The 27,834-nt window shown below is 39.9% G+C and overlaps 1 long non-coding RNA gene across 1 annotated transcript; it reads left to right on the top strand.

Annotated features, from left to right (window-relative positions):
• Positions 1-257: 257 nt before the first annotated feature.
• On the top strand, positions 258-4,805 carry LOC114616736. Its single transcript, XR_003710677.1, has 2 exons — positions 258-370; positions 4,578-4,805. It is a non-coding gene; the product is annotated as an uncharacterized LOC114616736 (long non-coding RNA).
• Positions 4,806-27,834: the final 23,029 nt, after the last annotated feature.

Raw genomic sequence — 27,834 nt, 5'->3', positions numbered from 1 at the left:
GTCCAAGGTTTGGGCTGCCTCTGAGGACCCTATCTGGGTCTATGGGCTCACTGCAGCCTGGAGTCATTTTAGTGGTCTGTACTGTCACCAGAAATCTCGTGGAATGCCATGTTCCATGTTCCCAGTGACTCTAAAGAGCAAGAAGCTACTTTGGCAGTGATACCAATGATTACAGACATATAGTTGAGAAAGAGGAACGTGGAAGTGACAACCCTTACCTTCACCCCAACTCCCACTCCACCCCAAAGTAGCAGCTTAAACAGGAAGCCACTGACGAGAACTCTTAGCTCTCCACAATTGATGGCTTCTGGCAGGGGTACCACTCAGTTCTGTCTAAGGGGCAGGCCACTGAGAATTTGACCATGCTCTGGTGAGTATACAGATAACGCGAATTAGACTTGTTTGGCGGGGAGGGTGAGTACACATGAAAGGACCGGGAAATAAGTGTGATTGCTGTGTGCTGCACATGATAAAATTCCCAAAGAATCAATAAAAACCTTATGTTGGAAAAAAGTAGGTACTTTAGGAAAAACTAGTTTGCTCAAGAGAGCATTGATAAAACTATTTTGCTCAAAAGAACCCTGTTAAATTCCAGTATTGTATTTGTAATTGTTTTAGACAGGTGTTCTAACCCAGGCTGGTTTCAAACTCACTGCATAGCAGAGGACGAATTTAAGCTTCTGTTCATCTTGCATGCATTGCCCATGAGATAGAATTACAAGGATGCACTACCACAACATGTGGTTCAGGGGAATCAAACCGAGGGTTTTATGAATGCTGCCCAAGCTTTTCTATGAATAGAGCTCCATCTCTAGCCTGGAACATTCTTGAAATTTGACATTTTGTATGGATAATTCTCTCCCTAATGCTGGTCCACTTTTACCCACCTAGCCTTCTTCCTTCAAATAAACACACAAACACAAGCCATAGACCGGGTTTCTCTGAAAGCCAAAAACTTTGAGACAAAATCATCATAGAAGTAAAGCCTTACCTTGAGGTGGGAGGAAGGAAAATCTTTTTTATCATTGGCATATTCCCAAATGTCTTTAAATCCTGGGAGCTAGTAGACACAGAAATTAAAACTAGTTTGTGCTATAATTAAACATTGATTTGAAGTTATAGGGGGTGGGGAGAGAGGGAGTTAGTCTCCAGAATACAGAAATTGCCTTTGAAAACTACTCCAATGTAGAGTAAGTAATATTCAGTCAAGTGGGTTTCCTGAACCCACACAGGCCTGTGTTCCCTTGTTGAAGGACATGGGGAGAGCCAACCAGATCTTCTCTTCAATAACAGATGAATTTCTTCTCAAATTCTATTTTGCCACCCCCTTTTAGACGAGATTTAAAAAATCATCTTATTTTTAACATTTTTACAATTAAGGCTATAAATTATAGAGTAATATATTCACTATTTTTAAAAGATGTTAAAGCGACTGAGAAATCTTTACCACTCTGCTTTATGAACTCCATGGCACTGCCTGCATGATGTAAAACAAATGTTTGCTTGATTAGCGAGGAGCCTCTCACACGGCCGTCAGAAAGAGAAGATGGATGAGTTCGCATGATAATTTCCAGGGCCCTTATTTAGCAAATGCTGTGGGTGTGCTTTTCTTCGCTGTTCATCTCAGGAGTGAACATGACAAAAAATGACTGCAATTTATAGGCAGTGCCATCCTTAAACGTGTCCTCCATGCTTCTGCCGCTGGGAATGTGAAAGCTACAGTTGTAGATGCCTTCTGACAGGCAAAGCCATCTCTAATTGCTCTCTCTGCTCTTTTGTCTGTATTTCTGAAGCAGGAACTGCACAGATCACACACAATGGTTTTCTTCGAAAATAATGAAAGTAGCAGTCAGATCTTTATAACTGTGGGGACTATAAGACAGTTCTGGGAAGCCAGCAAGGGCCCAGGATGACTTTCAATACATTAAGGCACCCCTTTCTAGCTGGCTTGTATTTGTGGAACCTAAAGCAGGAGGATTGCTGTGAGTTCAAAGCCATTGTGGCACCCTGTCTCAAAATCCAAACAAACAAGAATAACACCAAAGGACATCCTAATTTGGAAAGGGAGACTCTCATGAGATTTTACCCTTCTACAGGCAGCTAAGGATTCCTGAAAGCAGGAGAAATACTCTTCCCCAGGGAAGGGCACACTAGTTAGGTTATCCAATGCCCTATGGTCAATCTTGAAACTATGTGTGTGTGTGTGTGTGTGTGTGTGTGTGTGTCTGTCTTGATGTCTCTCTTTGTCTCTGTCTGTCTTTCTCTGTCTTTCTCTCTGTGTGTCTCTGTCTCTCTGTCTCTCTGTCTCTCTCTCTCTCTCTGTCTCTCTGTCTCTCTCTCTGTATCTCTCTCTCTCTCTCTCTCTCTCTCTCTCTCTCTCTCTCTCTCTGTGTGTGTGTGTGTGTGTGTGTGTAAAACAACAATAAAAGAAAAACAGGTCATGAATTTGAAGGAGCGCACAGGAATAGTAAATGGATGGGACTGGAGGGAGGAAAGGGAAGCAGGAAATGATGTTATTATGCTATGATCTCAAAAAACTATAATTATAATAAAACATTTTTAAATGAGAAAAACCTCTACGAAGAGACTGGGAGAGTATCTCAGTTGGTACTGTGCTGAATTAGTATGCATGAAGCCCTAGGTTCAATCTCCAGCCCTTTATACTCTGGTCATGCACAACAGTAGTCTCAGCATTCTGGTGGTGACTGCAGGAATATCAGAAACTTGGGGACATTCTTGATTACATAGAGAATTCAAGACCAGCCTGGGATACATGAGACATTGTGTAAAAAAAGTTCCTACCTTGGAGCCAAGCATTAAACAAACTACTGAAATTCTAATGGACATGTTCATGAGTTGTCGGGGAGGGATATAGTGTTGCCAAAGGGCCAATATGTTCTCTTACTACTATTACCTGTACTGGTTGCATTTAAGGCTTACTGTTTTGTTTTCCATTTTTATTATTATTTTATTTATTTACATTCCCATCGATGCCCCCCTCAGTCCCTCTCTCCCACAGCTCCTCATCCCATTCCTCCTCCCTGTTGCCTCTGCGAGGGTGCTCCCCCTCCACCAGGTCTCCCCCTTCCCTGAGGCATCAAGTCTCTGGAGGATTAAGTGTATCTTCAACCTTTAAGGCCTGACCAGGTAGATCTCTGCGATATTTGTGCCAGGGGCCTCAGACTGGCTTGTATATGCTCCTGGTTGGTGTCTCAGTCTCTGGGAGCTCCAGGGTTCTGAGTAAGTTGAGACTGCTGGTCTTCCTATGGGGTCAGTCTCCTCTTCAGCTTCTTCAGTTTTTCCCCTAATTTAACCATAGAGGTTCCAGAATGGTTGGGTGGGACCTGACAAAGCTGAAAAGCTTCTGTAAGGCAAAAGACACCATCAATAGAACAAATTGGCAACCTACAGATTGGGAAAAAACTTCACTAACCCTACATCTAACAGAGGGTAATATCCAAAATATATAAAGAACTCAAGAAGTTAACCTCCAAAAAACCAAATAACCCAATTTAAAAATGGGGTACAGAGCTAAACAGAGAATTCACAACAGAAGAATCTCAAATGGCCGAAAAGCACTTAAAGAAATAGTCAAAGTCCTTAGTGATCAGAAAAATACAAATCAAAATGATCCTGAGATTTCACCTTACACCAATCAGAATGGCTAAGATCAAAAACTCAATGATAGCACACGCTGGCAAGGATGTGGAGAGAAAGGCTTACTGTTTTTAATGTCTTCATTATTGCAACTTATATCCCTTGCACCTTCCAGGTTCAAGCCTCAAGAGCTTCCAAATGTGACAGAAGACCTAGAAACAGAAATTATGGAATTACCTATCAAATGAAATGTAATCCCAAAGGAAGTGCTATTCAATTCTCTGTATTTTACAAGCAAGCCAACAAGAACTAGAAACAAATGAACAAACAAATAAAAACCCAGAGCTTTGTGCCCATATAATCTTCACGTTTTTCTACCATTAGAAGTTTAGTTAATGTAGAAACAGACCCTCTCTTTTCCTCCATAGAGCCTGGGAGATAATTTTCTTAAAAGTGTTTTTCCATTCATTGATTAGTTCTTCAGAAAATAACTTCCAGAAATAGTAAAACCTGCTTAATCCAGATGAACTCATTTTATTTTTTTTTTAGCAAGTTAAAAATTTATGTTCCAGAATATAACTTTTGATTGTGTTTTTAAGACAGGACATTGGGTGGCCCAGGTTTGATTCCAACTTGGTATGGAGACTGAGGGTCACCTTCAATGTCAGACCTTCTCAAGAGCTAGAACCTGGGGTATGTGCTCTAACTGAAAAACCCTCCCAGCCTTGAAACATATCTTTAGCAAACAAGCTTCCATTATGTTTGGGATGGATGGATGGATGGATGGATGGATGGATGGATGGATGGATGAGTGTAAAGGTGGCACTTCTTAATGAGGTTTGATGTATTTTACTCATTTAGTACAGCCAAGAAAAGGGGGGAAAGAAACAAAGAGTATCAGGTTGATGTCCTCTGACAAACCATCATTCTCTGAAAGGGGAGTGATGGCAGATGTTGCCATTGTGTACTTTATCTTTCAGGAAAGGTGGACTGCTTAACTCACCTCATGCCAAGGCATCTTTCAATAAGAAAGCATCAAGATATGACACTACAAGAAGAAATAAGATGACTGCCAGAGTCCTACTATTTTATTTCGGTACAAGCCATGAGATTTCCTGTCTTGCTCCATCTTACACATCTTAGAGTTTTAGAAATCTGATGGCGCTCCTACTTGTGATGCAAAAAATAAAATAAAAAAAGGAAAAACAGTTCTTCCCTTTCCCTTACTCCGTTGGTTTGATATATTTGCCCTGTTTTGCTAGACCCTTTTGAAGAAAAAAAAATCTGCTTCTACATCTACCCACAAAGTGTTCGACAGATTGTCCTTGGGTCTAGGTAGCTACTTCCTCAGTTTAATTACACAAGTCCACTCCTACACAAGCCAGTCTTTCCTGAGTCTTGTGACGCCCCACCCTCGGCTTAGTCATGCAATTACAATCACATTAAATCGCCTCCACTTGAGTGGCTTCCTATGCGCACAAATGCACACACATTTCAGCAGTGAGCAGAAGCAATTATTTCATAACGAAACATTTCTTAGTAGCCAAGGTACAAGTCAATGTTTCTAGATGGTGTAACATGACAGGTCTCTGGGTGACAGTAACAGTAAAATCTGATTTAGTGGCAAGACTCATGAATCAGGTATCTTTACCTTGAGTTTTGTTACCCAACTCAGGATGAACTTCGAACATCTTTGATTTCCAACTCTTGTTTTCCTACTTGAGTAAGTATGAGTATGTATTGAGTATGTATTAACTCACTAAGAGTTTTGCACTGGCAGTTAAGTTTCCTGTCTGTCTTGGTTTTGTAGTTAGAATCATTAGTTGTCAGGGAACAGGCCTCTAGAATGGGAAAGACAGAAGATCACATTTTCTTGGCATAGCTGTTAAATAAACTCTGGTCCTCTTCCTCCTGGGCATTTAGCCACACAACATTTCTCAGGTGCCCTTGGAGTTAAGTATGGCCATGTGAGTGCATTGAAGTAGCAATAGACAGAAAATGACTCTAGACCTGGCTCACGAAACTCTTCCAAGCATGAGACTCTGGGTGTTCATCCCTCTACTCAAGATAGATACAAACACAGTCCAAACACAAATCGCATACTTAAATCCTTAAGAGATTGTTTTTGAGTTATATTTCATAGCTTGATTGCATGGCTCTCCAGTGTGAACTTTGTAGATAACAATATTGTATTGTAACATCAAAAGGTACTTCTTTTATTTGTAGTCTTATTTATTTGGAGAGACAAGGTCTTGTTAGCCCAATGTGCTGGCTAGTTTTATGCCAATTTGACACAAGCTATAGTTATCTTGGAAGAGGAAACCTCAATTTAAAAAATGCCCCCACCAGATTGGTCTGTGGGCAAGCCTATGGAACATTTTCCTGATTGATGATTGATAAGAGAGAGCTCAGGCCATTGTGGGTGGTAACACCACTGTGTTGGTAACTCTGGGTTCTATAAGAAAGTAGGCAGAACAAGAAACCAGTAAATTGCTCCTCCATGACATCTTCATTAGTTACAATCTCCAGGCTACTGCATCAAGTTCCTGCCCTGACTTCCCTAGATGATGGACTACAAACTGTAAGCTAAAATAAACCCCTTCCTCTTCAAGTTGATTTTGGTCATGGTGCTCATCACAGGAGTACAAACCCCAAATATGACACCTAGGTAGTCCTTGAACTCTTGCTATGCACCCAAGGATGGCCTTGAATGCCTAATCTTCATGCTTACATTTCCCAAGTGCTAGGATTATAGTATATCCAGCTGTACTACCAAGAGTATTATTTTTATCCCTAACAACAGTGATATATTTTTATTCTTTGGGATTTGGAAAATATTTCACACTGGTTTGTTAATGTCACCTGAAAGATGCTTTCAGGAAAAAAAAATTCTCATAACATCTGAAAGAGGATAGAAGGGGAAAAATAAAAGGATATAGAAAGTGGACTGCTCATGATTGAGACTGGTTCTTACCAGCCAAGAGTTAAGAATCTGAGCAGAGAGTGACAAAATTCACTGTGATGATACCATATATAGAAACAACATCCATTGTCCCTTTTATTAAAATTAGATTTTCTCTCATATAAAATATCCTTATTATGGTTTCCTGGTCCTCTACTTCTCCAGAACCACAGGCCCCATCTGTACCCACTCCTTTCTGTCTCTCATTAGAAAACAAATAGGCTTCTATGATAGCATAGCATAGCATAGCATAGCATAGCATAGCATAGCATAGCATAGCATAGCATAGCATAGCATAGCATAGTATGAAAAGAGCCCAAGAGAGGGCACAAGAATCACAGACCCACTCATTGATACACTCAAGAATCCCCCAAATCCACTAAATTGGAAACCATTTATATATATATATATATTCCAAATAAACATAAAAAAATACCCAGGAAAGAAGACAGGCTGCACCTATGCTAAAGACTATACAAGGCCAGATGACTAAACTTCAAAATTACAAAGTGATAGAATGCTGCAGATCAGAACCAAATTATTGTGGGCTATTTTGTCCCATTAAAGATAATTTATGATGTCACTGACTTAACATCCTTATGACCATCTAAACCAGTGTTTCTCAATCTGAAGATCAAAACCCCTTTAGGGGGATGTTACATGTCAAGATACCCTGCTTATCAGATATTTACATTATGATTCATAACTAGCAAAATTACAGTTATGACGTGGCAACAAAGTAATTTTTAATGGTTGGCGGTCACCAAAACATGAGGAACTGTACTAAAGGGTTACAGCATTTCAAAAGTTGAGAACCACTGATCTAAACTTTTAAAATGTATTCTTAGTAGACCATTAGTTTCCACCCACCCAAAAGCTAAGAATATCATCTGATAGCATCTGGCACCCTCTGTAGTTTTCTACCTTTTCTGTAGCGTATCTACCTGTGAACCCAATCAATATATTGGATAAATGCCTTGACCTATGACTCTTTTTGTCCATAAATGATAAAGTTCCATGTAACCACTTTTACAGTGCAACATCTTCCAGGGCAACCAGAATCACTGTTCCTGGCCATGGTCATTAATATCTGGCTAAAGAATAAACTGTTTCTTTTTTTGATGAAGGATATGTCTGCATTTACATAAGAATGTTAAAATAGGGAACTGAGAACATGTTGTTCTCCAGTTCTCTCTCTCTCTCTCCCTCTCTCTCTCTCTCTCTCTCTCTCTCTCTCTCTCTCTCTCTCTCTCACACACACACACACACACACACACACACACACACACACACACAAGAAAATGTTAAAATAACAATGAACCAAGGTGCATATGACCTTTGATTTTAGCTTTACTTCTTCCCCAGGTATAAATGTTCTAAGACCGTCACAAGCAAGATTATTTGTCCTGTTTTTGGTCAGGCACATCTCTTAACTCCCTTGTGACTTAACATTGTTATTAAAACTCCACTCCTCTCTCTCCTTGGCTCTCCAGTACTCTCACAGTACCTGTTGAATTCAGATGAGATAGAGCATAAGGTAGAAGACAGGTAGATCTTCTTACAGAATAACATGAGCCACTTTGAAGACTGGACAGTGACCAGATGGCACTGTGGAGGAAAACATTCACAGGGTGAGAGTGGAAATAGACAAGAAGAGCTAAACCTGTGGGCCTGAGTGTTTATGGAACCTTTATACTATTTTCTAAAGTCTCTGGCACAGGTGGCTTTCCTGTCCAGGAGATGGACCAAATGGATTAACCTTAAAAGAAGAGGACAGAACTGTGTTTGTGTTCTTTACCAGGAAGCCTTCTAGGTAATAATCTTAAACTCTTCTTGACACTTCATAAATTCGTATCTCCTCCTAGAGCAGAGATGAGATTCACACTCCATGCTCATATAACACTATAGATTAAAACATTAAGAGGAAAATATAGCAAATATATTGTGGTGGTGTGACAAAGAGTGGTCCCCATAGGCTTATATATTTGAATGCTTGGTCATCAGGGAGTGGCAATACTTGAGAGGGATTAGGAGGTATGGCCCTCTAGGTGTGGCCTTATTGAAGGAAGTGTGTCATTAAGGGTGGGCTTTTGAGGTTTCAAAAGCCCAAACCAGGCCCAGTGTCTCTCTCTTCCTGTTGCTTGTGGAAACAGACAAAAAAATAACTGTCAGCTACTTCTACAGTGCCATGTCTGCCTGAATGTCACCAAGCTACTCACAATGATAACAATAGACTAAACCTCTGAAACGGTAAGCTATTTCCAATGAAATACTTTCTTTTATAGGAGTTGCCATGGTCATGGTGTCTCTTCACAGCAATAGAACACTAAGACATAAATCTCATATATCTATAAAAAATAATCATAGTTTACCTCTGCCACTTCACCTCTTAGTATAGTTATTTAAATCATCATATGCTTTCCTTTTTGCATTACTTCATTCAGTTTCATCTTCATAACAATATAGAGTTTGTATTTTATCTACACCTTGCAGGTATAAAATCTGAAGCAGTAAATATACACATGTGAAGGTGAAGCAGTGGGATTCTGTGTTATGTGTGCCTAAATATATGATAGAGGTACACATGTACACACATATATACGTATGTATGTATGTATGTATGTATATTGAGAGTTTCATATATACAAGTGAGGTGCATATATACATAAACACACACACATACATACACATAAACACACACCTTCCTACCTACCTATCTTTAGGGGTTGTTGGGATCTCGGATGGTTACACGAAGGAGTTGTGCTCTGGATTAAACTCCCTGATTAAGAAGGGCAGAGTTTTGCTTGACCCACCTCAAGTAACCCTGGTTCATTTTTCAGAGAGTCTAGAAAATGAGATGGCTAGTTTTAGCAAGAAGTATCCTGATTTTATCTTCTCTTACGAGTCCATGGTTAAGCTGGAGGAGGAAAAAGATAGCATCATTATTATCATTCATAGCCCAGTGATTAATTCCAAGAATATGATAGTTAAAGATCAAGCTCTGGGAATTGAGGCCATTCCTTTCCCATTATGTCAGTACCAGTGGCAGAGAAGATGTTCAGGCCAGAAGAGAATTGTTATAATTGGGCTCTCTAGTGTTTGTTGGTAAATGAGTGTCAAAATCTTTGAAGAGGCACCAAGTACCTGGCACCAATAGGGTATGGCTGAATCAGAAGCTCACCAATGACAATGCTCCATTCTCTTCTGTGATTATTTTAAATTTTAAAGAGGGGCATTTGTGAGGCTAAAAAAAAATGTAGGTCTGTTGGTAAAGTGCCTGCCAACGTGCACAAAATTAGTTTCCCAACATCACATAAAACCAAGCATGGTGATAAAGGCCTGTAATCTCATTACTCAGAAAGTCAAGGCAGGAGGATAAGAAGTTCCAGGTCAGCCTTGGCTACACACTGCTTTTGAGGCTAGAGACTAGCATGAGGCACATGAGACTGTGTTGCAGAAGGGGGAATAGATGGGCAACTACTCAGGAACACACAGAGTTGGTGTAGAGCAAATGGTGAAACTGTTATTGGTTTCAGGTACTATTTGATATCATATGTACATATAATGTATTTCAATAATATTCAGTCTCCCAACTCCTCCTGGATCCCCCCATTTCCCTCCTGATTTATACCCCCTCTTTTATAATCCATTTAGTTCAATTAGGGCTGCCACATTTACACATGGGAGTGGGACAACCTGCTGAAACACCGGCAACCTATCAGGCACTACAGCCATAAAGAAAACAGATTCTCCTTTAACAAAGGTCATCAGCTCCTCAGCCAGCTGTCAGGGCTCCTGTGCCCATCCCCCAGCCAGGCTGTACTGTTGACTGGCTTGTTCTTGTGCAGACAACATGAAATTGCTTGAGTTTATGAGATCAGCAGCCTTACTGTTTTAAGCCCAGTCTTCCCCAATGTTGGGCTCTTAGAGCCTTTCTGTGCCTTGGTCCTTGATTTGCCTCAAGCCTTGGGCAATCCATGTGATATAGATGTCTTGTTCATGGCTGAACACTCTACAGACACATGTTGTCTGTGCTTTGGCCAGTTGGGAGTTTCTGTGTCAAGTGCTATCCATGAAGAAGCTTCTCTGATAAGATGTTGAAAGCTGCAGTCATCTGTGGGCTTCACTTCAGCCGGAATCACTCAGGTCGCACACACCAAGGGACATGTGTATCTGTAGACAGTCAGAAACAAGCCAAAAGGACTATGGGGCAACAGTCACAGGCTTTTATAGAGGCCTGACCCAGAGCAAAGATAAAGAGCTGTACAAATGGAAAGCCATCACAGGTGTCAGATAGGGACTAACAAACCCCATATAGAGCCAGGGAGCTTTCAAGGCACAGAGCTGTCAAGGGGAGGGTCTTGACTGCTTATGGTTTGAAATTGAGTCACCTCGAATAGGGGGATCATGCCAGTCTAAGGCCCAAGGACAGAGTGGGAAGTTTGTTATCTGGCATGTACACCCAACGCTTAGCTAAGATGACCTGTCTGTGTATACATCTATGTCCATCTTTAGGTGCTTCTCCTTTCGTATCTTTCAGGCAAGGGGTGGCATATTCATATCCTGGTTTCTCTGACATGTTTTTTGAAAAGCTCATGTGTATATTTATTCCTAACTTAATTTGATAAATTCACCAGTGATTTTTTTTTTACTAACAAGAATAAATTGCTTAGTAGGTCAGTGAGATGGCATAATGGGAAACTACTCTTGCTGCCAAGCCTGTGGACCTGAGTTCAGTCCCCTGAACCCACATGATGAACTGACTGCTGACCTCCATTTTCATGATGTAATATGAGCATACTCCTGGAACACATACACACATAAATAAACATAAATATAAGTGTAAGTAAGAGACATGTTAAGACATGTTATTGATCAGTTCATGCTGTACAGTGTCACACTGTTCAGTGGGGCATTTTTTCTTTACAATAGGTTGTGTGTGGCCAACATCTGGTAACATCTACTTGCCCACATAAATTCTCAAGTGATTCCACCTTGGCATTTGTACTTATAGAGTAGCTCAGGTTAAAGTGCCATTTTGTAAGATGAAGTCACTTGGGGGCAGGGTACAAACTGATTTTTGCTTGGGGGAGGAACACAGCTTGTTCTTTACATACACAAAGATTTTTAATCATTTTCTTAATTTTATTTTACTTCTAGATCCTGTCTTCAGGGGTTCATTTTGTGCATATAAAGCACTCAGTCAATGTAATCCTAAACCAAGTCATTCCATGAGCTGACAACTCTTAAAATAACTACACACACAGACACACAGACACACAGACACAGACACAGACACACACACACACACACACACACACACACACACACACACGGAGGGGCGAAGGAAGAGCAAGAGACCGAGAGAGTGCCTTAATTTATGGGTTTTAGTTATTCTAAAATACTCAGTTCATAGAAAATATTTCAAAATGGTACTTTTTAGAATTAACACATACACTACACACATTTCCCGTCAGTGCTGTTGAAATGTACAATCCAAAACCATAAATCTGAAGTAAAGCTCTCAAATAGAATTGTGAACAAGTGATGTATGTTAATGCTACTTGACTACATGATAAAAACAATAATAGGAGGTAAGTGTGCACATTTGTTTATTATAAATGTTATGACACAGGAACGTTCAGAAATGAAGACCCAAAGAAACAGAAAAGTATATTTGTATGATCATGGAAGCCAGAACTGGACATTGAATCCCCTGGAACTGAAGTTATAGGCAGTTATGAGCCATTCTACATGGCTGCTAGAAATAGAACTAGGGATTTGGGTCCTCTGGAAGCGCAGTAAGTGTTCTTAGCAGATGAGCCATCTCTCTAGCCTAGTTCAAGTGTGATCCATTGACATCATCATATAACCAACACTGATTAAATTATTTTTAAAAAAGAAAATAAGTCATATGTATATGCTATTTTATAATTACAAGTTGTTAGAAATTGGGGCTAATAAGATGTCTCAAAGGCATCTATCTACTGCTGTCAGTCTCCCAACCCGAGTTGGATTCCTGAGGCTGGCATGGTCGGAAAAAACTGGATTTCAAAAAGTTGTCTTCTAACTTTTATCTATAGCACACATGTCTCTCTCTCTCTCTCTCTCTCTCTCTCTCTCTCTCTCTCTCTCTCGCTCTCGCTCTCGCTCTCGCTCTCGCTCTCGCTCTCGCTCTCGCTCTCCCTCTTTCTCTCCCTCTCCCTCTCCCTCTCCCTCTCTCCCTCCCTCCTTCTCACTCTCTCTTCCTCCCTCCTTCCCTCTCTCCCTCTCCCTCTCTCTCCACTAAAATAAGATATAATTATACTTTGTTTTCAGAAGTCCTTTGATCATTGAATTTAATCAATATCTTCCTATAGTTCTTGGAAGGAAGATATTGTTCTTTTACCTTTCTGGATAAATTTGTATGTTTTGCTCAGGAAAGGAACCAAATTTTGTCCAAATTGGCAAGATCTATATAGTTTCAGAACAAACAGCTATTGCCAAAGGAAGAATCTTGAAAAACAATTGATTCTTACCCTTAGGATGAACTTGGTTAGCCAACTCTTATTTTCTAGTCAGGCATTTTTAGGGGCATCTTTCTATATTCATGGGAAGACATTGCCCTTGGTAATTATTACATGATTTTGTGGTGGTTTGTTTCAGCTGAGGCCTTCTGGAGAAGGCCATAAGAAATTAGCACAAATCTTTGGTCACAAATTCATTCTTTTAGGGTAATATTGTCTGTTGTGATATTAAATTCTTCATTCTGAGGTCTTTGGTTTATATCTTTTGGCCTGCGGTGTATCACCTTGAAATGAGTGTGTTATTTCACTTTTTGACAAGCCTTTCTTAGATGAATATGTGCAAATGTCTCTAATAGAAGCCTCTTGGTCATTGTTAGTGCAAGAGAATGCCACTTTAAGTTACCTTGTCTACATTGCGCTTTACCCGCCCCAGATAATGCATTTTTCCCATTCTTCTGTGTCTTAACTCTGCTTATTACTATGCATCCAAGAGGCAAACCCAAATGTGTTCTGTTCTACAGGTAGTAAATTATGTATGCATGGGAAGAGGTAAACAATTTGACTCTTCTTGAATTTACTTCACGTTCTTAAGCCCACTGATTAGGAGTTAAGCAATTTTAGAAATGGAGACAGCCATGAAGTGGAGGCTCCGTATATTGCTGCAGCTTGTGTGACAAAAATAGATCCATCAAACAGTGATTTGTAAAGGTTTATAGCATGTCATGTCTCTTTGGAAAAGTGTAGAAGCCTACTGTTAGCTGCATTATTTTTCACTTATTCAACCCTCCCACCACCACCACACACACAGTAAATACTATTTGGGGGTTTAGGAAACAATGGCTCCAAAATACGGTGGAATTTTTGTTTTATTTTGTTAGCATGCTGAGTAACTTAATCTAAAGACAAGGAAAGTGAGTCTTGCTACTCTTACCTAGAGGAAATGAAATTGCTCACTCTCCCTCATCCCCACTGAATTTCCTCCTCATTTGCTTTAAGTCCAGACTGTAAAGCTGCCAAGGGAACATAATTGTCATACAGCTCCCTCCAGAGTCCCATTACGTAGCTTAGGAGATTGAAAGATTGGGGAACTGAGTGGATGTCCATCTTCCATTACAAGGTAATGTCTGTCCCTTGGGCTCATTACACTACCAGAGAGTGTTTCCAGTTGCATCCATTCTTGTAATAATCATTTCTACATCTTCAGAATTGTCTCAATCTCCTAGTCTTCACCTTTGCCATAGAAAATGTACTGTACAAGCTTATGGGTAATGTTCAGTGGATGGGTAACTTTTGTTCTCCCATCTCCATGGTAGTTCCCCCCTTTTGTATGGTAATAAATGTGGACGCTATTCTCCTATTTAGTCTTTGTTAATTTATTTCAGCAACCCAGTCTCCCTTACACCACAAACTAGTTAGGGGCACAACATTGAGGAGGAATGTCATGACAACTGGGGAGTGTACAGGCCTGAGCACAGGGCAAATCATTGTGGTGAAGAAGGGAATAGAAAACTCTTGATTGCAACTAATACAAATCTGGAAAGGATGAATATGAATGTGACTGGGGTAAGTCAGGAGGGAAATCCCAAGTTGAGGAAGTGAGAAGAATGAATGTGTATAAGTTGACATGACATTAAAATATTTGAGGGACTGCTAATTCATGCTGGCACAAATTTAGAGGATAAGCAGGGAGCACTAGAGGATAAGGAAGTAGATCAGGGTCATATTACAGAGTTTTTTCATGGTATTGTATAGACTCGGGATGCTTATCATCTATATACAAATCAAGATGAATAGATACATAATAAATATTGATTAAAGTAATGAATGATTCCATCAGATTTAGGGGTGTATGTGTGTGTGTGTGTGTGCAATCTAGGCAGAGAATAGAAAATGGCCTAGAAGAAAGATGATACCCTATGAGTACAGGGTTTTTTTTTTTTTTGAAGGCTGTTGAATTACTGAAATAGAGAGGATTTAGTAGCTGATTTAGTAGCTGCTTCTGAGATGATCTTCAGTAGGACATCTTGGCAGAGTACAAGGAGAAGAAGTTACAGGTGCTTGAGGTGGAGGGTCTAGGTGGCTGATGATAGTGTCATCTGAGACAGGAAATTTAGAAATAATAGCACAGTGGAGGTGAAGCTGAAGAGGCTGATGTTTGGCATGTTGTAGTGAAACCACCTGTGAGTTAACAGCGGCCTTATGTCCTGTGCTTTCTGACAGGATATGCCAGCAAAGTCAAAAACAGCACTTACGAAGTTCTCTTGCCACCAGTTCTAACCATTATAGAACTTCAAGCAACCAACAACAGAGGGATAGGTTACAAAAAAAAAAAAAAGCTAAGAGTTTTTCAAAATTGTCAGTGCCAGGCCTAGAGATGTAAATCAATGATAGAGTGCTTTACCTAGAAAACAGGATGCTCTGGATTCTACCGACAGTACTTAAAAAAACAAAACCTCCTGTCCAAATGTCAGTGTTCATATAAGACTGGTGGGAAACAAAAAATTCCATATTAAAAATGACTAACACTGCAATGGATGATCCTGAATGGATCTTGGATCCCACAGAAAGTCATAAAAATCAACAATAACAACAACAAAACACATTTGGGCTTGCCAGGTGGCTCAGCATGTAAATATGCTTACTGCCAAGCCTTAAACCATCAGTTCGATTCCCGCAAGTTATCAGATAGAAGAGCACAAACTAGTTGTACTCTGAGAGCTATTTGGCAACTTGTAAAATCAATGATGGCTAGTAGTGATCCAAACCACAGTTGCTTATAGATGTCAGATTGTTTTCTATCTGGGAGGTGAATGGAGCTCAAATTGCCTTTTCTCACCTACTGTGAAAAGCCAGATTTGACTCAGTTTGCAGACTTGTTGTGCTGTTTTCCACCTATAACTGTGTTCTACGAATTCTTTCTTTGACAGTAAATACCTTAGCACTTTATTCATTAATGAGATGAATATAATCTGTAGCACATTTATTTTTTCATAAGGAAAGTCATGTTTATTTAGTTAAAAGGTAACCTTTAAATATATAGGGACCTAAAACATGGTTATCTTACTATATCAAATTTAGTTTAACTCTTTTGGGTTTTTTGTTTGTTTGTTTGTTTTTGTTTTTTTCGAGACAGGGTTTCTCTGTGTGTAGCCCTGGCTGTCCTAGAACTCACTCTGTAGACCAGGCTAGCCTCGAACTCTCAAACTCAGAGATCCACCTGCCTCTGTCTCCCAAGTGCTGGGATTAAAGGTGTGCGCCACCACTGCCTGGCCTGTTTGTTTGTTGTTGGGGTTTTTTTTTGGTTAGCTTGGGCAATAGAGAAAGTAAGCATCCAGGCCCATCATCCACTATAATATTCACATATAAATAAGCACACACCACAAAACATTCATATATACACAACTTCATAAAGTAGGCTGTAGTGATTGCCATGGAACAACTTAAACTTCATCCACATGCAAGAATATTGTCTCTAATCCAATAAAGGTGTTAGATTTCTGCGCGCAGCCTGGACAACACCAGATCAAACGGTTCCAAAGGGGAGGGGGTTTACTCAGGGCAGAGGGCAAAGGTAGGGAGATAAACGGGAGAAGATGGTGGAGAAAGAGGAGAGAGAGAGGAGAGAAGAGGAGAGAAGAGGAGGCCGCATGACCACGAGGAGAGAGGGGGAAGGGAAGGGAGGAAGGGTGAGGAAAAGCTAGAGGCAAGAGAGTAAGAGAGTAAGAGAGAGAGGAGGAGGCAAGCAGCCCCTTTTATAGTGGGCACGCCTACCTGGCTGTTGTCAGGTAATTGTGGACGTGGAGTTTAGACAGAATACTAACAAAAGATACAGTTATAATGTAGTAGCAGACAGCCTGCTTTTATTCTGAAGTGTCTGTGTTTGGGTCACTTCTATACCTAGGATATCTTTAAGAATGTAGAGTATGTGGCTTTCAGGTATGCCGTGGTTTCTCAGTATTAGCACTATAAACTTTTGGACCAGATGACATTTTGCTCTTGCATGATTCTGTGTCCTGCAAGATATTTAGCAACGTCTCTGGCTTCTACTCCCTGGATTCTACCACCTGATAACTCCGATAACTCCAAATGGCTCCAAACATTACCAGTTGTTACTAGGAGTGAAAGTCACTCACTACCAGTTGAAATTACTGATCTATTTTACTAAAGGCTCCCCCAGATAGCTCCTTGTAAAGAGAGACGCTCTCCTAAGACAAGTGAGTGTACTAACTGAATACATAGCAGTACATATGGACCTCAGTTCTAATATTGAGTGGCCATATCAAGTTACAGGATGCTTTGTGTGGATGACTCTGTAAATTTTAAAAGCACAGACAGCATCTATAAATTTCATAATACATATTGCATATGAAATGGTAACATAAAACCAAAAGAATTGTGAATAAATGTATACCAATTTAATACGTCTCACCTTGAGAAAAGAAGAACAGGTTAAAATTAAAAAGGAGAACCCAAGGATTTCTATAATATTTTCTGTTTTGACCATAGACCCTTTTGTTTTTATTAAGAGGTATAGTACCATACACAGTGAGTTCATCTCCCATCTAGTTCCTGTGTTCTCTCAAGTTAATGTTTATCTTCAAGTTGGCACATATCGTTTCCCAAAATATGTTTTTACATTCTAAAAACAAACTCTTGATTAATCAAAAGTTTAAAAATTTTTTTTTCTTCAGTGACTTTGACAAAGGAAAACACTCGAGCACTAAGTGGTCTTTCCAATGACAATGATACAATGGAATGCTGTAGTTGGAAATTAGCAAAGTGACTAAATGTAAATGTATGGGAGGACAGGATTTTGAACTTAGATTCTTACGGCCCATTAAACTCTCATTTAAATAATAAAGGTACATTGGTGCAAGTTTTAGTGTGCCAAGATTTATAAAATTCATTCCTCTCATAATTGAGGGGAAATATCATGAAAAATAATTCAACACAAGCCAAATACATCCCAGGGAATTATTCTCAGTGCTACTGAGGCTACACATGTCCATAATTCCTTCGTGTTGAAAACAGGACATGATGATGTGGCACTGTGTATCTCTTCATTTATCTTTAATTATTTCTTTTTATTTTGAGATTCTAAATGTATCATTCCTCCCTCCAAACCCTCTCATATACCTCCTTACTCTTTTTCAAATTCATGGCCTCTTTTATTCATTATATATGTGGATATAAATATATGTGTTTGCATGTGTGTTTCTACATACAAACATTCAACCTGATCAGTCTGTATAATGTTACTTGCATGTATGTTTTCAGAGCTAACCATTTGGTATTAGATAACCATCCAATTAGTATTAGGTATTAGTGGTGCTCTTCTCTTGGGAAGAACATTTCTCCCTCTCCCAGTATTTCTTATTGTCTGTAGTTCTTTGTTTAGTTTTTGAGGCCTCCTGGGCTGTCCTCCCCCAATAGATCCACATTAGCCCATCTCTTTTTCTTATCTTTGTTCAGATCATGTTAGACAGTCATGTTCTTGAGACATTACGGGGGTAGCTTCTGACATTAGTGTAGCCGCCCGTGGCCACGAGTCAACCGGGTTCACCTGAAAAGAGGGCTGGGAATGAAAGGAAGACTGAGGGCAAGAGATGAAGCCAAGACAAAGTTCTCTGATCAAGGCTCCATGCTTTAATGTTCAGCTCTCAATTTAAAGGGAAAGACCCCGCCCGAACCCTTCCTAGTTTCAGCCAGGAGAGATGGGTGGGATAATCCTTTCTTGGTCACGGGTCATGGCCGGAGATGTCTCAAGGCAAGCTCAGGGGCAGTTCTTCTTCGAAGTTCCGTGCAGCCAAGGTGGGTAACTCCATCTAGGTCCTTATCACTTGGTCTGTTGTGGTAAACAAGGTCTCTCAGGCCTGCTCAAGGCGGGGGAAGGGCACACATTACTATGAAATACGATCAGCAAACTGTCTGATCCTGTGGTTCTTACCATCTTTCCACCGCGTCTTCTGCAATGTCTCTTGAACCTTAGTTACAGGAGTTTTGTAGATGTATTCTTTGGGACTGGGCTCCACAACTCTGCATTTTGATTGACTTGTAGTTTTCTATAGCAGTTTCCATCTGTTGCAGAGGGAAGTTTTCTTAATGAGAGATGAGGCCTACACTTATCTGTGGGTATAAGGCCAAATATTTAGAATGCAGTTAGGGATTATGCTGGTTAAGTAAAGTGGTGCTTATAGGTTCTCCAAGATCCATGACTTTACTAACACTGAGTAATTGGCTAGGTTTACAAAACCAGACAGTTTTTTTCTCTTGTTGAGTGGGTCTTCAGTCCAATCAGAGAGCTGTTGATTACCACCAAGGTGTGTGCCACTGCTGCTCCCTTAGGGTTATTGTTGCATTCTGGTCATCATTGTAGTTCACAGACATAACACTGTTGGTTGCTTCCCTCCTTTGGAAACTTCCACAGCACCTTCTGGTGCCATGAAAGGTAGTCCTCCGGGAGGAGGTTTTCAAATCATTGCCACCTCAGGAGTCTCTGAGCCCTGTGTCTGAAGTACATGCTGTGCATCAGTAGGGATTTACCTTTTATCTCTTGGGGGTAACCAAGTACAAAAGCAATATTCTGTAATGTTTGGGGAGAGGCTTGGACAATCCTGACCAGCATCTCAAAAGAGGTGGGTTTTTTTGTTTTTGTTTTTTTTTGTTTTTTGTTTTTGTTAGATAGTCTTTGGCTCTTAGAGGGACCATTGTCAGATCACAGGTATGACCAGAGCATCAAAATTTAGTCCAGTGGTTGAAGCATTGTCCAAGCCTGTGGATATTGTAGAGTTGAATGGAAAGATTGGTTCAGGTGAGCAAATAGCAACAGAGTGGACAGTAGGTCAGGATGGATGAACAAACAGCACTTCAAGGAGGCTATGTCAATGGCAGGAGCCAAACCAAACTGAAGTCCCTGTGACAGTTGGAAGTTTTCTGCCTGTTTGTCTCTTAACACATATATTGGATACAGAGGCTTGTTTCCAGAACTCCCACCAGATGTATGGTGATTGGGCTGTCCCCTCCCTAAGTTACTCCATGTTGTGTAAAACAGAAGGTTTTCAAATTGTCTTTTGTCTTAAGAGACTCCAGTTTGCAAACAACATTTGATTCCATTTTAAGGATGAAAGATGGCTCTGTACCTTAGTGGATCCATGAATGGTACCATCAGCCTGGCGCTCACCACACAGTACTCTTGCTAAACATGACTACTTCTCTCCAGTTTTTAGGATAGCAGTTCATACTCTGACCCCAAAGAAAAGTTAAGATTTAGTTTGTGCAACTCTTTTTCTTCTTGCACGAATGGCAGTTGAAGTCTCTTAGTTCTTCCACATCAGAGCTAATCAGCAGGCATGGCCAGTATACAAGTAGAGACAGGTGCTGAAAGCCAAGTATAATTAGTCTGTGGCCCATACAGATCATGCCTGTTGCCTACTGCCAGCATTGGCTTTTCATAAAACCAACTTTTCATCCAAAACAGCTTTCTATAAATTCATCATGTTGCTGAACTATTGGTCAAATTAAATATATTTTAAGAGGATGGATCTTTCAGTGAGATTTGACTTTATGATTGGAACCAGACTTGGTTTCTACTCTGTCAAATCCCAGTGCTCTTTTCAGTGACAGAAAATGGCTCTTACTAACTCTGTGCACTTTAGTTGTCAGTTCTTAACTAAAATTGTTGCAAAACATGCTTCTACTGGCTTATAAGTAAACCCAGGCTTCCACCTTATGAGTTCCTAGCTCTCCTTGGATTTCAATCAGAAACATCTGAGGCCAACCATTTACTGAGACTCTTCTCCTAAGAGGACTAAGAAGTGGAATATGGTCAAGAATCACAAGTATTTTATTCAAAATAGATCAGTGTAGATAATGATATCTTTCTGTATTAAGCCAGCTACATTATCAGAGATCTAGACCCAGCTACTTATCCCAGAATGACAACTGAAGACTTGAGCAATGGTGAAAGCAGGCAGAGGAGATTTGTTCAATGTGGCTACATTTGGAAGATGAACAAATAGAGAGGTCTAATAATTGCACATTGGCCTTTGGAGCACTGACAGAAAGTTTGGCATAAACAAAGGGCAAGATTGCATGTCTGAATAGTACTGGTAAAGATGTGGTTTAGTTGATCACTGTCTCTGTCCTGGTTTTGACAATGATCTGAAAGACCGTGTCACTCTAATTCTATAAGATCAAACTTATTTCTAAAAGATGATTGTTTCTGCTCCAAGTGTAGCCTCATTATCAAAGTAACTGCTTACCCAGGGGAATCTGCTCTCTTTTGTTTCTTTACTTCCTGGATCCCAAGTTGGCAGTAAGTTTAAGGCAATGACTTACCTCTGCTTTTTGCTAAAGCCAAAGAGACAGACACAAAATGAAGGCAGAGATGCCAGTCTTTAATACTGCTTCTAGTTGTCATGTGGGTCAAGCAAGTCAATGCTTTTTAATAAAAGTAGTTTGTATGTGTCTGTTTTAGTTTTGTTAAGACCTGTTCCTAAATCTCCATTAGCAGTTTTGAGGCAGGAGAGTAGGGGTGTAGAAAAAGCGACATCAAGATTAATATTTAAAAGAAGACAATTTGCAGGATCACTGGAAACACCTCTCACCATGAATTATTTGTGACAGAGCAGAGGATGTGTGAGAAAAGCCTGAAAGATCTCCAGGAGAGGGCAGAAGCTATGTCATGATATTTAAAGGATCAAAGCTCATGAGGCATGAGGCATTTGAGTGTCTGCCTTCCCAATTCACTAATGTACCCCTACCCCTGGAAGAACCTTTAAATTTCTTAATAAACTCTTTCTACGTCTATAGCCATCTATATATTTCTGGCCTAGTTTCTTGTATTGGGACACACACAAAAAAAAAAAATGTGAAAATCACAACAGGTGTTTGGGGTGAAGTCCAGTGCACACCTATTAGAGTCTTGCATTCAGGTGGTTCAGAAAATCTAAACAATACTGTTGAGAGATTTTGGTGCTGCTTTTAGGAGTTTGGCATTTGTCACTGGGCTCAGACAAGGAAGTAGGCTCAGATAAGAATATTAGAAACAGTGACCATGGGGCTTTGTTTACTACTTTGCTGAATGTGATCTCTTTGCTTACTACTTATTACCTTGTGTGGTCCTTTAGCTTACTACTCTGCTTGATTACTTTCTTGTGTGATCTCCTTGTTTTCTACTTCACTTGATGACTTTGTCTTTGATCTAAGAACTGACCATGTGTTTTGGATATACCTAGAATGATATAAAAGCAGGCTGGAGAGAACTAAAGCTGCTTTAGCCTCAGTACTGGCTGGAGTCATGTTATAATTTTGTCTAACTGTTGTTCTTTTTCAATCCTCACTCCCTCCCTTGAGACCTTGTTTACTGACTGAGCTGGCTTGGTCAGATGTTGCCTTAATCTGGGGCTCAAGTAAGGAGGCTACAGTGAAGGATACCACTAAGAGAGAGCACTCAAAGAAGAAAGTGAAAGGTAAAGAAAAAAAATATTTGGACCAGTGGTGAAAAGCCTTATAAAAGGAGACAAGATAATGACAGAATATAAATGAAAGATAAAGGAAAATAGATTTGGAATAAACCTTGTAAAAAAGGCCAAGGTAGTGGTAAAATATATTTTGTGTGTGCATTAAAGTTATGGTAGAGTATAGAGGAGCAAAGATAATTCTCATAGATGCTTTTAGTCTTTGGATCCTGATTAGAGGTAGTTTACATGAGAGAGACATTGGGTTTCAGAAAAGCAGGTGTCCCCTCTGTCTGGGAAGGACTGGTGAAAGAGAAGGAACATGAACATAAGGTGCTCCAGAGCTCTCCTAGGGACAGGAGGAGGTCGGGAGATGTTCTGCCTCTCTGGCTTCCACTGCATGAAGGCTTAGTTCTGGTTTTGGGTCCCGTAGCTACGATATAAGGCCCCTTTGGCACATCTAGTTCTCTTCCCTTTCTATTATTGGTCTTTGGTGGGCCAATCTGTCCATGTCTGTCAGTTTATGACTGATTTTCATTTTGTTGCTTGATTGTTGGTCTGTATTTCATGCTCAAAAGAAAAAAATAGTTAAAAGTTTATCTGCTGGCTATTAACCCCTTGATTTACTTTTAACTCATTTCAAAAAAAGAGGGGGGGGCTCAATTGACACAACAAAAACTGATAAACTTTGGAGCCCTGCAGCTGTAGCTAGGAATATATAACAGCTGGAGATAGTCCTGCCAGGGGCTGATTGTCTGCACAAGCTGCTCTTAAAGGGGCCAGCAGCTTCTTGACTTCTATGGTAAGGAAACTGATGGTTATTTCTCCTAGTAAATCTCTGTGGTTGTGATTATTGGGTTCAGCAGGTGACAATGTCCTCCTCCCTTCAAATTACAGGTAGAAAAAGTAAGAAAATTTTGTCTAGTCTAAATATATAAGATGTGTGTGGCCACTCCATGTTTGTTTCTGACTGGACTTAAATGTATAAATATGTTCTGCATGTCTTGGTTATATATTATTGGTTTATAAGTTATTGGGTATGATTAAAAATTTGTAACATTGGTAACAAAAAGTTTGCTTAAAACTGGTAACTCAGGGTTGAAGTAATTCTAAGACAACACATGGTACGAGCTAACCCAGGGAAACAGTTTGTTCGTGCATGTTTTGGAGATTGTTATGGAAAACAGAATTTTTTGAAAAATGCCAGCAGACAGCAGAGTTAAATGCTAGAGCTAACAATCCAGTTACTTTTGAGATGCTAGCAGGATATATTAAAACTATACAGAATTTGTTACAGTTTAATCCTGATATTTATGCTCCAATTGGTGCTGCTGCTCTCACAGGGCCTGGAACACTTTGCCTGCTAAAGGGGATTTGTCTCAAGATAATCTCAAAAACAAAGCAGGGTCCTGAGGAGCCTTTTCTGAAGTTTGTAGATTGCTGAAAGCCAAAGCTAGAGTGTTTGGAGATGCTAATGCTGGAATGCTTTTAGCAAAATAATTGGCTTGTGAGAATGCAAAATCAGCCTATTTGGTTGCCATAAAACCTTATAGAAAGACTACATTAGATTATGTTCCAACATTGGTCCCTCTTATGTGCAGGGTGTGGCCATAGCTGCCACACTACAGAAAAAAACTCTACGATCAATTTTGTTTCAACAGACAAGAAAAGGAAAGAAGAGGATTAATGGGTCTCCGGGAGGTTGTTTTGGGTGTGGACAGATAGGGAGAGCATCAAGAAAGGAATTTATTTTCTCATCCTGCTTTCAGGATTACAGCCATCACCACTATGAGCAGCTCTTTACTATACTATTATAAAGAAAAGAATGGTTTCCTCCACACTCCTTTTTCCAAAGGGCCTATAGTCTTGAACTGTCACCCCATAAAGCCAATGTATCAATGACTGATTCAATAGTATTTGAACAGTGTAACAGCCTGCATACTGACAGCAGGGAAAACTACATTTTCCCAGAAAGATACTTCATTCTGATACTCTATCTCACAGAGGAAGCTACATAGACAGGAATCTTGGTTTGTGCTTTAACTTTTCTGTAGGTTACACAATGGCTGCAGGAAAGGTAAAAAAGAAAAATGTAAATTTCTTTTATTTCTCTTCAAGTTCTGACCCATACTGTACTCCTTCCTTTTATCAATCTGGATTGTCAATCTGGATGCTGGGTTTTCTTCTAGGATGTGATAACAAACTTGAGAGCCCAGCTCCTGACTTTCAGTTCCATTTGGTCTATTAACAATGTTGTTTGCATACTAGGAGCAGTAGTTACCAAGTTCCAAGGGTTAAAAAAAATCACCCTTCCCAAATTATAGTCTTTCTACTGTGCATTTTACATAAGAAAAAATAGTAATTACACAATATGACTCCAATTAAGTGCAAAGGGTAAAATTTTAGAAATGGCCTTGGCAGAAGGATGAAAGGATCTTTGGAGCTATTTTCCTGCAGATGGGATTTACAGATGTTTTCCCACTTACTACTGATAGCAGTCTCACCAAACAACTTTATTCCTGTCCACTAAAGCAGTCAAGAAGACAATCGGATGTTACTTTGAAGATTGCTCTTCCCCTTCCCGTTAAGAACTGAAATATATATCTTATCCAAATTATAACCTATAAAATTATCTACAGAGGAACATTAAAAAGCACTCATTCTCCACTGCCAGAAATAACTGTAGTGATGAAAAAGCTAAGGATGCAGGTCCCCTACCCTGTAGCAATTGGATGCTATCTGCTTAGAGCCTGAGCAAGTGACTTGGGATGCCTTGCCAAAGCCCTGCTAGCTGTCAGGCCAGAGGTGGCTGGGTGGATAAAAGCACCTATTGCTTTTCCAGAGAACCTGGATTTTGATTCTCAACATTCATATCAGGCAACTCATACCGGCCTGATAGTCCAGCTCCAGGGGATCCAATGCCCTCCTAGGACAAAAGGTACACACTCGTGTAGATACACACACACACACACACACACACACACACACACACACACAAGTACAAATGAAAATTTAAATCTATATCTACTAGTTCTAATGGATATCTATTCATAGGATGAATAGAGGCTTTCCTCAAGGGAGAAAAAGTGCTTCAGAGATAATTATTCTCTTTATAGAATACCTTAGTTTTCTCCCTTTGGGCTCCTTGGTCTCTACAGTCTGGTAATGTCTTGGTTTTCACTTCTAACATCACTCAAAGAGTAAATGTTCCTCTAAAAATTAGGTATTAACTCCATGAAACCTGTCATATTCAATTTTCTGGGGAGGTAAAAAGGTGAAGTCTCCCTAAGCTCATCTAGACACTTAACAGTCTTGTATCATTCCCAAGTCTGAAAATTACCTCAGCCCCTTTGAAGTTTTTTATTACCGGCTCTTCCTCCAAATAGACCTCTTACTAGGCCTCCTGACTCCTTATCTACTCCAGCGTATCACTAGGAGCTAAGAAATTATGTCTATTTTTAAAATTCTGCCAACAGGATAAAAGGCCACTTGAAGCTGTTTAGATCAAACAGCAGTCACCTTTGACTTATCTGCCCAGAATTAAGACTATTCCACCCCAAAGCACAAAAAAAAGACCTACTTCTGTGAACCTCTTGGAAATCTCTATCTCTTCTGTGATATCAGGTGAAATCCATCCACAGACACCTTCAAATCAATGAGTACCCAAGGTTCTTTTGCTTGAATTTTTGAATTTTATGATTTAATTTTAGAAGCTGTTTCTTCTTCATCCTCATCTTCCTCCTCCCTGTCCTCCATCGATTTTCTACAAAACCAAACTTTGCTTGGAGAATTTGTCTTAAATATGTTTCTTTATGGTCATCTAAGAGACTATTACTTGACCAAGGTCATTGCTTACCTTGAGTTATAATCTTGTTTCTTCCTCTAATTTAGAATAAAAATAAAGATAATGATGGTACTTACTTTATCGGGAACTTATAAGTTGTATTTTCACTAACGTACTTCTGTCTTTAGGAATCGACCCCTCCTCCACTAAAGGAAATTTTTTGTCGTTTGCTTGGTCTAAAATTCAGTTTTACCTGAAGGTAATTCCTTTTTTCCAAATATCTGTGGCTCTTCTGCTGTGCTGCCTTCTGACAGTGCTTTAAGTTTCAAATATTCCTTTCCTTTTCATTCTAGCCATAAACTGAGTAGTGACTTTGTCTAGTGTTTCTAACTGTCGAATGTACCCATGAGGTAGCTGTCTAAATCTACTCCCTAGCTACAGATGATCTGTTAACATCTCTAGTTAGTCCTCAGGATTCTCTTCAACTGTTAGACATGATAAAATAGGAGACACTTAGCTTAGAAGGCCCCAGTGACAAATTCACCATAAGGTAAAGTGTAGGTAGAGCCCAGACCTTGATCAGATACAGGGGCTTTGGTTCCCATCCTATGAAAGTCCAGGATACAATCGTATACAAAAACAGTTTTTCCTATGGGCTTGTCCAAAGATACTGCCCCTGGATGGGAGACAAGTAATGATCAGGATGTTTATGCTTTCTAAGTGGCTTCTGTAAACCATGGTCAAGTAACAATGTTAACATAAACCCCTCACTGGTTCCTTTTGCCTTAAATAGCACAAAAGATGACCACTTACTAGTAAGGGAGACCACTGGCATTCTGATAACTATAACTGTGGTTCTACATATAACCAAATGAGGCCTCTGTTTTCCCTTTAACTTTGTCCTTTCCAGACCCATTCTGTCAGTCCCCTCCCACTCATTTGACTATTGACTGATTTCTGTGTACAAATGATTGTTTTCCTGGCATCAGCCCAAAGGAACACAATACTCGGGAATCCTGGAACTCTTTCTTCTTGTCAATTAGTGACTACCAGTGTTTGGATTCTGGAACCAAACACCAGAGTAGGCCAGAAAAAGGCTACATACTACTTTCTGTGTGTCTCCAACTTACATCCTGCCCTCCATACTAAGTGACAAGACTGTTACATAGTAGTGCTTGCCATCTTGATGCACAGATTTCTTTTATGGCTAGGAAGCAGATTCAAGTGATTCCCCTTTTTTTGCTTTTCACAACCTAGGCTCTATTATAAAAGAAAGCACTGTTGTTGTCTTGATAGTCTCACCTCAAAAATAACAAAAATAAAATCCCAGGGATGCCTTATATCCTGTACTTTGGAGTGCTTTCACCAAACAACCCAGTGTAGGAACAGGTGGATCTGGGCTAATTATTAGAGGATGTATTTAACCAATGAGAACCTCAACTGTAGACATGAGTAATATCAGAAATTCCTCTCTCATTCTACAGTCCACCTTGAAGACTATGGTGACTTCTGTAGAGGCACAGCAAC

Source organism: Grammomys surdaster, unplaced genomic scaffold (genome assembly GCF_004785775.1).
Source record: "Grammomys surdaster isolate TR1022 unplaced genomic scaffold, NIH_TR_1.0 131, whole genome shotgun sequence".
Lineage (NCBI taxonomy): Eukaryota > Metazoa > Chordata > Mammalia > Rodentia > Muridae > Grammomys > Grammomys surdaster.
Note: the sequence above shows the minus strand (reverse complement) of the source record. Positions and strands in the feature narration are given on the sequence as shown.